The 14193-nt window shown below is 48.7% G+C and overlaps 1 pseudogene; it reads left to right on the plus strand.

Annotated features, from left to right (window-relative positions):
• The first annotated feature begins 8831 nt into the window (after nucleotides 1–8831).
• On the plus strand, nucleotides 8832–13122 carry LOC103274939 (annotated as a pseudogene).
• The last annotated feature ends 1071 nt before the right edge of the window (nucleotides 13123–14193 follow it).

Below are 14193 nucleotides of genomic sequence, written 5' to 3' on the forward strand. Positions count from 1 at the left end.
GGATTGCTTGAGTCCAGGAGTTTGAGACCTGCCCGGGCAACATAGTGAGGTCTCATCGCTACAAAAACGTTAAAGGGCTAGGTGCGGTGGCTCATGCCTATAATCCCAGCACTGAGGTGAGAGTATTGAGCCCATGGGTTCGAGACCAACCTGGGCAACTTGGTAAGACCTCGTCTCTACAATAAATCACAAAAACTAGCCGGGTGTGGCGGCATGCATCTGTAGTTCCAGCTACTTGAAAGGCCGAGGCGGAAGGATTGCCTGAGCCTGAGCCCAGCAGGTCGAGGCTGTGGTGGCCGTGAGTGTGCCACTACACTCCAGCCTGGGCAACAGAGTGAGACTCCAACCCCCTCAAAAAAAAAGAAAAATTAGCTGGGTATGGTGGCACTCTCCTATAGTCCCAGCTATTTGGGAGGCTGAGGCAAAAGGATCACCTGAGTCTAGGAAGTCGAAACTGTGGTGAGTTGTGACTATACCCCCGCACTCTAGTCTGGGCAAAAGAGTGAGACCCTGACTCAAAAAAAAAAAAAAAGCTGTTCTGCTCTTCATTCCTTGATCAGCCCCAGGTGAATGGAGCCTTTTGTCCTTTTCCTAGCAAGGCCAGGCAAGCACAGGTGTCTCTCACTAGGCCATCTGCAAGCTCTTCCCTGAGCTCTGGCATCTTAGGCACCCACTCAGCCAGCACTGGGGACAAGCCATCCAAGAGGCTCAGGAAAAGGTCTACAGGTCCTAGGATTCAGATGTCCCTTCTGTCCATCTGAGAAATATGTCCTCAGAAAGAACCGTTGCTGATCTTTCTTCCCTTTGCAACCATACCCTTTCCCTCCTCACTTGACTAATATCTTTCCTTTGACTTCAATTATCAAACATGTGGACAACTCCAAATATGTACCTCTTATTTTTTTGAGTTGGAGTCTCACCCTGTTGCCCAGGCTGGAGGGCAGTGGCATGCTCACAGCCATCGCAGCCTCAACCTGCTGGGCTTAGGTGATCCTTCTGCCTCAGCCTTCCAAGTAACTAGAACTACAGGCATGCACCACCATGCCCACCTAATTTTTTTACTTATTGTGGAGATGAGGTCTCGCCAAGTTGCCCAGGTTGGTCTTGAACCCGTGGGCTCAAGTAATTCTCTCACCTTGGCCTCCCAAAGTGCTGGGATTACAAGTGTGAGCCACTGCACCCGGCTTTTTATTTATTTATTTATTTTTTGAGTTGGGTGGTCTCACTCTGTGGCCCAGACTGGAGTGCAATATTATGACCCCAGCTCATCACAGCCTCATCCTCCTGGACTCAGGCTATCCTTCTGCCTCAGCCTCCTGAGTAGCTGGTACTCCAGGCACATGCCACCGCGCCTGGCTAATTTTTTTACTTTTTGCAGAGATGAGGTCTCACTATGTTGCCCAGGCTGGTCTCGAACTCCCAGACTCAAGCAATCCTCCCATCTTGGCCTCCGAAAGTGCTGGGATTACAGGCGGAGCCACCACACCCAGCCCAAAATATGTAAATTTATCTCAGACCTTTTTCCTTAACTCTAGATTCCCATATCTAATTGCTTCCTGGTCTTCTACCTCTGAATGTCTCCAACTTAATACACTAAAATTGACCTTATTGATTTTGCCTTGTGAACCTCTCTCTCCTGCATTCTCTGTCTCTATACAGACATAACCATCCACTCCATCACTCAAGCCAAAAACTTAAATGTCATTCTCACTCCTCCTCTCTCACCACCCACAGCCACTTAGTCACCAAGCCCTATCGATTCTGCTGCTTCACATCTCTTCTCTCCCCTCCTCCCTGCTACCCCCAATTCCCCCCCCCACCTCAGTTCAGACCCTTAGTATTCCTTATTTAAATCTCAGGGTTTGGGGATATGTCAGTGAATAAGCAGGGATGAGCCCTTCCCTCAAGAAACATATTTCAGGGCACAAAAGGCAAGAATTAAACAAAGGAATCTGTTTACAGTGCATTGGAGCAATACGAAGGCTACGGCTGTCTCTTGAATCAGGTGAGGTTCAACTTGAGACTGAGGAAATGGTTGAGAAGAAAGGGCCATGGGGAGAGCCCAAGGACAGACACTGCAAGCTGGAGAAACAGCAAGTGAATGCAAAGGTCTGAGGAGGAAGGAGCTCCCACACTTGAGAGATGGACAAGGGGCCTGTAGCTGTCAGGTTCCTCTGAGAGAAAAAGTGGTACTGATGGCAAGAGAAGCAAGCAGGGTCCTTCTGGGCATCAGCGAGGAGTCTGGTCTTGCCTTAAGCTCTTGGAAGGATTTATTTGTATTTATTTTTGAGTTGGAGTCTCACTCTGTCACCCAGGCAAGAGTGATCTGCTGAGCTCAGGGAATCCTTCCGTCTCAGCCTTCCAAATAGCCGGAACTACAGACGTGCTCCACTACACTCAGCTAATTTTTTGATTTATTGTAGAGATGAGGTCTCGCCATATTGCCCAGGCTGTTCTCGAACACCTGAGCTCAGGCAATTCTCTCGCCTCTGCCTCCCAAAGTGCTGGGATTACAGGTGTAAGCCACCGTGCCTGGCTACCTTGGAAGGTTTTAAACCAGAGTGACCTGTCTCCATGGGTGCTCTCCTAACCCTCCAATGCTTCTTCAACATGGCTTCAAGTTCGATGTTTCTAGGACAACTATCTGATTATGTGTCTCTGGGGTTTAAAAACTTCCAGTAGCTCCCATTGGCCTGCAAGTAACACCCAAATTGCTCGGCTGGCCTGCAAAGCCCTCAAGCTCTTGCCCACGTCTGTCTCCATTCTCTTTCTCCTTATGGCTCCTCATCCCCCTTGCCTGGCCACACCAAGCGACGTCCAGATGGCCTCCTGGGTTCTACAAAGACTTTTCTCATGATATGACTCTCTGGGCACAGCGTTCTCCACATCATCATCAAACAAAATTCCACTCATCTTTCAAGTCAAAAGTCAGATGCCACCTCATTTTTTTCTAATCACTGACGCCAAGTAAAATGGACCATTTTTGCTGTGCACGGTGGCTCATGCCTGTAATCCCAGCACTTTGGCTAAGGTGGGAGAATGACTTGAGTCTGAGAGCTTGAGAACAGCCTGAGCAACACAGCAAGACCCCATCTCTAAAAAAATTTTTAAATAAGAAAAGAGTGGACCATTCCCTCCTCTGCATCCTCATGTGCCCTGAACAAGTTTTTAGCATACCCTCTTTCTGGCATAATTCCTTCATCACTGAGCAGAACTTCTCCATTTATGTGCATCCTTCCATGCTCACACATGCCCCATTCTTACTCAAATTTATTCCCTGCTGCTTAGCACAGTGCTTGGAGTCCCTTATTGTGTAAAGAGAACGGATTTCCCCTGTTTTGCATATTTAGATTACACATGATAGTTCTGCCAAAGGAGCAGTAAGCCAGATGCTCGAAGCTCAGTAAGAATTTTCATGAAAATTCTTTCGTGTCAGATGAGACAGCAGATCTATCTGTGTCGGAGCTCCGGGATTCCCACCACTGGCTACATCGGCATGCTGATCCTCACTGCCAAGGATGGGACGGGGCAGGGGTTTGAGCAAGTAGAAACCTCAATGGGGCGCAGGCTGTTCTGAAGCCTATTACCTGTTGGATAACCCTCACTTTTCTGCAGTGTCCAAACCACCTCACAAGTCCTCCTCAATAACAAGGGGTCTGAGGGGATATCTCAGTTGAATTTCCTGCTAAGTGCAAAGCACTGTGGAGTGTAGGTGGGGGAAATAAAGAAGGAAATAATTTGCTCCTTGGTTAGGCACGGTGGCTCACGCTTATAATCCCAGCACCTTGGGAGATTGAGGTGAGAGGATTGCCTGAGCCCACGGGTTCGAGAACAGCCTGGGCAACTTGGTGAGACCTCATGTCTACTATAAATCAAAAAATTAGCCAGGTGTGGTGGCGCGTGCCTGTAGTTCCAGCGACTCGGAAGGCTGAAGCAGAAGGATCACCTGAGCCCAGCAGGCCAAGGCTGCAGTGGCCGTGAGTGTGTCACTGCACTCCAGCCTGGGCACAGAGTGAGACTCCCCGACTCAAAAAAATAATAATAAAAAATAATTTGCTCCTTATATTTGCAGAAGGGAGATCATGACTACTTCCACAGAAGGCACTAAGTGATATTTGTCAATTGACACATTGATAATGCAAGGCATAACTAGAAGATAACCAGGGTTATATAATCAAGTACAGAGTGATGTGTTATAGGCAGCAAAGGCTGTAGATTGTTTTCCAGAGTCTCTTGACCTTTATGTTGAAGCTCAATACATGACTCCAACCACTTTGTGTCTGCTTATCATGGGCTGGGCCACAAATGCAAGTAAACTGAAAGAGAATCAGAAAACAACCCCACCAAGTGCTCAGAGTAGTTTCTCCGCTGTGCATCTAAGGGCCGGCTGTGTCCTGAGAAATCCTCTGGAATATTCACCCATCCTGCCTTCTCAGCAGCTGCAGCTGAGAAGAAGGTGGGAAAAACTGACCCGGAGGAGCAGAGCAGTGACCAGTTTTGTAGAGTCGTGGGAAGTCTACGTGGGACCAGTGTTGTCTGCTCTCCAGGTTCGAGGACTGTGGTCACTGGTTGCTTTTAATGAGCCCTTACTGGAAAGTCATAATGGGACACCAAACACCAACTGTGGCAAGTGTTCCTGACTCTCCAACAGCTGCAGCTGCTGACTCAGAGGCTCTGCCAGGCAGACATCATTGCCTGCACCCACGTCACATGCAGCAGCGCTTAGGAGGGGGCAGCTGGCTGGAGCTCCGATGAGATGTACCCATTACCAGTTTTGAAGAAATATTTGAAAACTTTAAACCAAACCACAAATGATGACAGCCCAGCCTTCCATAAATCCTGACTGTGGTGACTTCACTTGGACTTAAGCGGCAAGCAAAATGTAGCCTATTTTTTAATTATTATTTCTTTCTTTTTTTTTTTTTTAGAGAGATGGAAACTTACTATGTTGCCCGGGCTGGTCTTGAACTCCTGGCATCAAGCAATCCTTCCTGCCAGGCCCAGTGGCTCACACCTTTAATTCTAGCACTTTGGGAGGCAGAGGCAAGAGGATTGTCTGAGTGTACAAGTTTGAGACCAGTCTGGGCAACTTGGTGAGACCTCATCTCTACAGTAAATCAAAAAATTAGCTGAGTGTTGTGGCAAACACCTGTAGTTCTGGCAACTTGGAAGGCTGAAGTGGAAGGATCACCTGAGCCCAGAAGGTCGAGGCTGCGGTGGCCATGAGCACGCCACTGCACTACAACCTGGGTAACAGTGAGACTCCGACTCAAAAAAAAAGCAATCCTCCCACCTTGGCTTCCCAAAGTGCGGGGATTATAGGTATAAGCCACTGTGCCAGGCCTAAAATGCAACTTCTTGGTGAAGTTTAAGTCAATGTATCTCCTCACTTAATAGTACAAAATTTCATTTAACTTTTTTTTTTTTGAGTTGGAGTCTCACTCCGTTGCCCAGGCTGCTGGAGTGCATGACATGCTCAAGGCCATCCCAGCATCAACCTACTGAGCTCAGGCAATCTTCCGCCTCAGCCTCCCAAGTAGCCGGAACTACAAGTGCACGCTACCAAGACCATATAATTTTTTTATTTATTGTAGAGATGAGGTCTTGACAAGTTGCCCAGACTGGTCTCGAACCCCTGCATTCAGGCAATACTCTCACCTCAGCCTCCCAAAGTGCTGGGATTACAGACTTGAGCCACTGCGCCTGGCCAACTTTATTTTTTTAAGTTTTCCATGCATTTATTTCTTGGATCATCATTTTATACACAAGATGTGGCATCTTCAGAGCAGGGGCCCATGCAGTTCCCAAAGATTTGGCACACTGCCTGTCCTTTTCTGCCTTTCACTTAGTCTTGAACTCCTGACCTCAAGGAGTCCTCCGGCCTCTGCCTCCCAAGTAGCTAAGTAGCTACAGGTGTATACCACCATGACCAGCTTCCCACCCCTCCCTACTGTCTGTGTTGGAGGCAGGGCATGGCGCTGAGTGGAAAATAGCTCCGATAAACTGTACCAGTTCTTATCCCCAGGAAAAAAGCTGTAGAATTAAATTTCTCATTAGTCTTTGGGGACACAGGTTCTACTTCTGCAGAAAAGATTAAAGAAGTCTGACTAAACAAATGGGAAGATAAGAAACTCCTAAGAGGTCCTGAGGAGCCAGGAGCATGGTGTGGCTAGCATGCCGGGCATGGTGGCACATGCCTGTATTTCCAGCTACTTGGAAGGCTGAGGCAGAAGGATTGCCTGGGCCCAGCAGGTCGGGGCTGCGGTGGCCATGAGCGTGCCACTACACTTCAGCCTGGACGACAGCACGAGACTTCGACTAAAAAAAAATCCAAACAAACAAAAAAATCTGCTGTTAACATATTTGTGACCATGTCCAATTAACTCATGTGCTTTCTGAGAAGTTGCTTGCATCAGCCACACCACCCTAAATAACTTGATTTTTTACCCCCTTCTAACATAAGCTTAGTAATAGTCTATCTTTAGGTAAGTCACTTCAACTTTCACTTGAAAGGGATCAAAAGAATCAATAATTGAAGACAGAATTAGACACACCAGGTCCAAAAATGTATGTACCCGACACTCAGCTTTTGTGAGTTGGCCTCTCCCCACCCCCATCATCCATATTTAAAATCCTGAGTGTGTGTGTGTGTGCACCGATGAGTCATCCGAGCTGCTCTGGAGGTTGTCTCTGCTGGTGACAGTGGAGCCGATCCACCCCCTGTCTTCCCCTCTGTCTGGTGAAAATGCAGAATATTAATGCTGTGGCTCTGTCTTTAATTCAGGCACACGCCATTGGGCAGCGTGCCCCCACACGAGCTTTTCCTCCCTTGATCCCACTTCCCCATCGTCTCATCGGCCTGCCACACCCAAGGGTGCCCTAAAAGAGGGCAGGACCTGAGATCTCCAGGCCCACGTTTCCAAAAAGATTCGATACTCGGCTACTTCCCAGCTTGATCAGTGCGGAAGCCCTGCTCTCTCTTCCTGCTTACCCCAGATAGAAAATAGATGTTCTGACAAAAATAACAGAGATGCTGACATTTGTGGTGGTATTAGCTCCTGGGTTTCTTTTCACAAAGAACTTGGGGACAGATACGTGCTCTGAGCATAAGGCTAACCACCCTCAAAACAAACAGCTGTAGCCGCTTCCAGCCAGCCCCAGCAGGCTTCCAGCTCTGCCCCCCATCTCTCTCTTTGTCCCCCTCCTGGCTGCTAGTCAATGACTAAATCTCTCCAGGGGTATGTGTGGACAGGGTATCTATCGTTGACCTTGTGATTGCATTCATCCCTTGGCTTGGGGCTGCCCGACTCTGACAAGTCACAAGGGTGATTGGGGTGGGAGTGGGAGGAGGACAGTGCCGCATCCAGGAACAGCACATCTATTTATAGAACAAGCCTTTTCCTTTCCTTCCTAGAGTCATCTGTTAAGGCGGTGGTGGCCATATCCTCAAAACCTCCCAGTGGGAGATGGATGATGGGGCCCTAGTGCTCCGGAATTAAAGGTGAAAGTGCTCAGAGTCAAGGCACAAAAAACTCCTCTCTCCACCTCCACAGGACAAACCCAGGGAGGCCCAGATTCCTAGGGATGGTGACCACCAAGCATTATGACTTCCTCGGTAGCCTAGAGGTGCAGCCATACACTCCTTCCTGGAGACACACAGGGCTCAATGCCTGCAGGAAGGAATGTGAGTCCCATTCCTGGAAAATTCAGGCTTCATTCTGGTAGCATTTGGGGTCTGTGGGGCCTGACAATTCCTTTGGGGGTTTCTGAAAAGCAGGCTGGGAAACTGCTGTGGATTAAGAGCAGCGAAATGCAAGGGAGCATAAATGTGTATATCTTGCAGGATGTGATAGCTGCTATCTGGACTGAGAAAAAGAAAGGACAAATTCTTTGAGCAAGGAGTGAAAATGAAGGCCATTCAAATGCAGGAGAAGGACTCTTGGGTCTGTAAGGCTGCTTAACCAGGCACAATGGAGCCCATGATAATATGCTGCCCTAGGGGACTGTGATTACTCCTCGTGTTCATGTCCTGACTCAAGCAGGCAGTAAATCACTTGTGGCCAGGAGGCTTAGGTTGCTAAACCGGGTGCAGAATTAGTCCTCAGAAAGCATGTGTGGATTTTCTTTTTTTTTTCCCTTTTTTTTTTTTGAGTCAGGGTCTCTCTCTGTCACCCAGGCAGGAGGGCAGTGGCACGCTCATGGCCACCGCAGCCTCAACCTGCTGCTCAGGTGATCCTTCACCTAAGCCTTCAAAGTAGCTGAAACCGCACCCAGCGAATTTTTAAAAATTTTTATTGTAGAGACGAGGTCTCACCATGTTGCCCAGGCTGGTCTCAAACCCGTGGACTCAAGCAATCCTCTCACCTCCTCCTCCCAAAGTGCTGGGATTACAGGTGAGAACCACCACATCTGGCCCTTGTGGATTCTCAGATGTGGATTCTTATGTCACTACCATTAGTATTAGAAGATGTTGTCTGAAGATGATGATGATTGTGATGATGGCATTATGCTGGCGGGCAGGAAACTTGTGTCTCTTTTATTTCTCCCTTCCCTCTGCCCAGAGGGTTCAGTGCACGTAGTAGTTTTTTAAAAACAATTTGCAGACTGGGCGTGTGGCTCATGCTTATAATCCCAGCACTTTGGGAGGCCGAGGTGAGAGGATTGTCTGAGTACATGGGTTCGAGATCAGCCTAAGCAACATGCCTAGACCTCATCTCTACAATAAACCAAAGAATAAGCCGGGCATGGTGGCGTGCACCTATAGTTCTGGCTACCTGGAAGGCTGCGGCAGAAGGATCGCCTGAGCCCAGCAGGTTGAGGCTGTGGTGGTCATGATTGTGCCACTGCCCTCCAGCTGGGCAACAGAGTAAGACTTCAACTCAAAAAAAAGTTCCATGTCCATCAAACTTCTAAGTTGCATGGTGGTGACTGACTGGGCTTGAAGCTTTCTCTCTCTCTCTCTCTCTCTCTCTTTTTTTTTTTTTTGATGAGAAAGCAGGATTTATTGAGAGGACAGAAAAGCTCCCACAGTGGGAGGGAACCCGAGGGGATTGCTCTCTCTCTTTCTGAATAAAACAAAAACAGAATCTTTGGAGCCTGGTGGTCAGTTCTTCATACAACCCCCCTGAGCATGTGGTATCACAGGGTTCTGGTTCTCAGACTTTAATCTGGCATCAGAATCCCCTGATCTTGTCAGAATGCTGCAGCAGGGCTTCAGAGTTTCTGGTCCAGTAGGTGTGGGGTGGGAACTCATGGACACGCATATACATGCATTCAAAGTTGCCACGCCATACTGCAGCTGCTAACAGTCCCCATCCACACTTCGAGAGCCACTGCCATAGCGAGGTTAGGAACAGAAGTGAGACGGGAACATATGGGTTTTAAGACCTACTTGTCCAAATGTTCTCGGCCAGCCCTGGCCCCATTTTTTATTTTTATTTTTTGAGTTGGAGTCTCATTCTGTCGCCCAGGCTGGAGGGCTGTGGCACACCCACGGCCACGGCATTCTCGACCAGCTGAGCTCAGGCGATCCTTGCACCTCAGCCTTTCAAGTAGCTGGTACTATAGGTGCACGCCACCACGCCCAACTTATTTTTTTTTTGATTTATTTTAGAGATGAAGTCTCGCCAGGTTGCCTAGGCTGGTCTGGAACCCATGGACACAGGCAATCCTTTCACCTCGGCCTACCAAAGTGCTGGAATTACAGGCAAGAGACACATGTAACTTTTCTAAATCAGAATTTGGATCATCTCCGTCTCCTGTTCCAAAGCCTTCAATGACTCACTATTTCCTTAACATTTGACCCTTGCCTAGCTCTTCAACTTTGTCTGCTGCTACTCCCAGTTTCCCAGGCGTGCCCTCTGCATGTGCTTCTCCCAGGATTTAGAATGTCTTTCCCTGTCCCCTCTCACCTGCATCCTACCCACAGGGCTCTCCTCTAGCAGACCTCCAAAGAGAGTTCACCTCCCTTATCTCCCTTCTCTGGGCTCACTTGGAACCTCCAACAAAACCCTTATGACCAAAATTATTTCATGAATGGTTGATTCTCCAACTCCTCCACCCGGTGACAGAGAGGCCAAGACTGGGCCTCCCAAATCCCTAACATTTAGCCTCCACCTGGATTGCAGAAAGAGCCTGGTATAGGTTTGCTGAAGTGGGAACATCCGAAGGCCCAGCCCAAGCTGACTACACTCTTGATCAGTCATTATTCTGGAGATTTTTTGACACAAAATAACAGGGGGAAGCCAGGCTCAGTGGCTCAACCTGTAATCCCGTGCCTTCGGGAGGCTGAGGTGAATGGATTGCCTGAGCCGGCGGGTTCGAGACCCGCCTGGGCAACTTGTAGAGACCTCATCTCTACAGGAAAAAAAAAAATGAGCCGGGCGTGGTAGCACGCGCCTGTAGTTCTAGCTACTCAGAAGGCTGAGACGGAAGGATCGCCGGAGCCCAGCAGGTCAAGGCTGCGGTGACCGGGAGCATGCTACTGCCCTCCAGCCTGGGCGACAGAGTGAGACACCAACTCAGAAAAAAACAAAACAAAACAAAAACAAAGTAACGGGAAAAAATTGGGTAGGAGTGGGCTGCAGGTCAAGATGAGAGGAAGGTGTGGAGAAGAGGTGGGCAGGATGGCCGGTGTTCCCTTTAAGCCACGGCAGTAAAGTGAACTCCTCCAGCCCCTGTTGTCCTAAAGCACAGTGACAAAGGTGTGTCCAGAAGCAAACAAATGAAGCTCAGAGGTAGAACTCTAGGCACTGGCCTGCAAGGGGGGTGTGGGGGAAGGGAGTAGAGGAAGTCGGAGGTTTTGTAGAAAGGGAAGTAAGAGTCTCCTGAAATGACAGTACCTTTCAGAGTTGCCTGCCTGCCGGCTCCTTAATCCCCAGGCTCCCCCAGCCCCCCTTGTCCGCTGGCTGGGTGGCAGCAGCTCTCTGGTTCTCTTTTGATGTGATGGCCTTGGGTGGTGACAAGTTGCTTAGAGGTCTAGATTTTGTGTGGTACCTGGGGAGACAAGGCATCGCATCCTGCACTTAGCATATGAGTCAACCCCACTTTTGAAGCTATTTTTAGAAGTACACAGTTAACTTCTTTGCTGCAGGATCAAGCTCTCCTCAAAGACCTCCACTGGGGACAGGGAAGCCTGTTACCCCTGTCCTCTTGCAGTGACCAGCATGCGGCCAGCAGCCAGGCAGCTCCGTTTTCCACTTCCCTCCTTGCTCAGACAGTTCACTTATTAAGACTGCCCACTCAGGGTTTATTTATGACTCTCTCAAACCCCAACTGGCAGGACTGTTTTCCATTCTGAAGAGTGCGCCTCAGAAGATTTGGACCTGCCTCCTAAGTCCTTCCAGTGACATCATCCCTGAGAACTCCAATGGCCAGGAAGGAGGACAAACAAAAGCAAGCCCAGAGGGAGTTTCTCCCTGCACAAATGTTTGATCTCAAAATCTGGCGGAATGTATCAGCCGAAACAATCATAGACAGAATATTTCTGGTTGACCTCTCTGCCCTCTGCACTCGCCACCCCCATCCTGAACAGTGAGCTTCTGGGTCCTTCTATTTTGCATCTGCAAAGATACTTCCCCTGGGATAAGGGCCTGTGTTCTTCCTGGAACCAATTTAAACCCAAAAGGGTTTTTAAAAATACATTTAATAGTTGGAGAAGCTCCCTTTCCTTTTAACTTCTGAGCTCATTCCCTCTGGGAAACGAGTGACATTTTGATTCCGGTGTGTAAGTTGTTTTTTCTTTAGATTAGTTTTTTTGTGTAAACATTCCTCTGCAAAATGATTTTCACATTTTAAGGAGACGTCTTTCAAGTGTCCAGTCAGACTGATTCCTATTCTGTTCCCTTCATGAATCCCCAGCTTGACTCTCTCTCACCCACCAACTTCCCCATTTTTCAGCAATTCATATTCAAACTGATTCTACTGTTCGGTAAAATATTGCCCCAACTTTCTGAAATTTCCACTTCTCAAGGCTCTCTCCTCTGGGCTGTAGGCAAAGCCAGACCTGCTAAGATGAGTGAAGGCAGCGGAAGTGGAAGGGCTGAGGGGAGGCCAGAGTAGCTTTGACAAGAGGACTGGGGACCGACAAGACAGGTGAAAGACTAGCCCCAATACTAAGGCATGGGGAAGAGGATCTTTCTCACTATGGGACTCAGGAGGCTGGCAGTCACAGTCAGAAAAGCAGACATGGCAGGCACAGTGGCTCGTACCTGTAATGGCAGCACTTTGGGAGGCGGAGGAGGGAGGATTGCCTGACTCAAGGGGTTCGAGACAAGCCTGAGCAACATGCAAGTCCTGTCTCTACAGTGAATAAAAAAATCAGCCAGGGCCAGGTTCAGTGACTCAGCCTCTAATCCCAGCACTTTAGGAGACCAAGGCAAGTGGATTGATTGCCTGAGCCCACGGGTTTGAGACAGCCCGGGAAACTTGGCTAGGCTTCATCTCTACAATAAATCAAAAATTAGCAGGGCCTGGTAGTGTGCACCTGTAATTCTGGCTATTTGGAAGGCTGAGGCAGAAGGATCACCGGAGCCCAGCAGGTCGACACTGGGGTGGCCGTGAGTATGCCACTGCATCCAGCCTGGGTGACAGAGTGATACTCCAACTCAAAAAAGAAAAATCATTCTTATTGCTGGCGGCCTAGAGGAGCCCATCATGGCAACGCCCCCTAAACAGCATGTGGTGGAACCCACAAGGGAGAAAGTACTACAAGGCTTTCATCAATGGCATGCTACAACAGGACTTGTGAAAGGTGCTGGACCATCGAGACCAGGTATATGAACAGCTGACCAAATACCTTCAACTGAAAAATGTCATCGAGCGACTCCAGGAAGCTAAGCACTCGGAGTTATATATGCAGGTGTATTTGGGCTGTCACTTCTTCATTGACACAGTGGTCCCAGATACTTCATGCATCTACGTGGCCCTGGGATATGGTTTTTTCTGGAGTTGACATTAGCAAATGCCCCCAAGTTCATGGATCGAAAGAGCTCTCTCCTCACAGAGTTCAGCAACAGCCTCACCAAAGACTCCATGAATATCAAAGTCCATATCCACATGTAGCTAGAGGGGCTTAGAAAACTACAAGGCCTGCAGAATTACCCAGAGAAGCTTCACCATTGACTTCTCCCCCCGTCCCATATTCCAGCATTAAAAAGCCTGAATGCCTTTGGGAAAAAAAATGGGAGGCGGAGGAGAGAGGATTGCCTAAGCCCATGGGTTCGAGGCCAGCCTGGGCAACATGACTAGACCTCATCTCTAAAATTAATCAAAAAATTAGCCGGATGTGGTGGCGCGTTCCTGTAGTTCCAGCAACTTGGAAGGCTGAGGCAGAAGGATCGCCTGAGCCCAGTAGGTCGAGGTTGTGGTGACTGTGAGCATGCCACTGCACTCCAGCCTGGGCAATAGAGTGAGACTCCAACTCAAAAAAAAAAAGAAAATTAGTTGGGCATAGTGGCTCATGCCTATAGTTGCAGCTACTTGGAAGACTAAGGTGGAAGGATCGCCTGAGTCTAGCAGGTCGAGGTTGTGGTGGCCTTGAGCGTGCCACTGACTCCAGCCTGGGTGACAGAGTGAGACTCCAACTCAGAAATAAAAAGAAGAAGAAAACTTCATTGAATTTGGTTTCCCTAGACTCTACCTCTCCATTTTAAAACACTGTCTCTTTATCAGAACTATCATGAACAGCCATAGAGGCTGCTTGAAGCACAACTCTGGGGGCTCCATTCACATCAACTTGATAAATCCATTCATCAAGATAATGAGTCACCTCTCCTCTTGAGAACTGGGCGATATTCTTTCATTTTCTTCTGTGCACTTAGAAGGGTAAAAGGGTTAAGTGAAGAAAATCCCTAAATAATCAACCCACCACTGCCACAAATGTAGACTTGGACAGTCACTTTGCTATTCGTGCCATGCGTGTCTATAAAAAAACAAAGTGGCCGGGCTCGGTAGCTCAGCCTGTAATCCCGCGCCTTTGGGAGGCTGAGGTGAGTGGATTGCCTGAGTTCCCGGGTTCGTGACCCGCCTGGGCAACTTGGTGAGACCTCATCTCTACAATAAATCAAAAATTAGCCGGGCGTGGTAGCACATGCCTGTAGTTCCAGCTACTCGGAGGGCTGAGGCGGAAGGATCGCCAGAGCCCAGCAGGTCGAGGCTGCGGTGGCCAGGAGCGGCCACTGCACTCCAACCTGG

The sequence above is a fragment of the Carlito syrichta genome, unplaced genomic scaffold (assembly GCF_000164805.1).
Source record: "Carlito syrichta isolate Samal-C Ts95f unplaced genomic scaffold, Tarsius_syrichta-2.0.1 Scaffold315142, whole genome shotgun sequence".
Classification (NCBI taxonomy): Eukaryota; Metazoa; Chordata; class Mammalia; order Primates; family Tarsiidae; genus Carlito; species Carlito syrichta.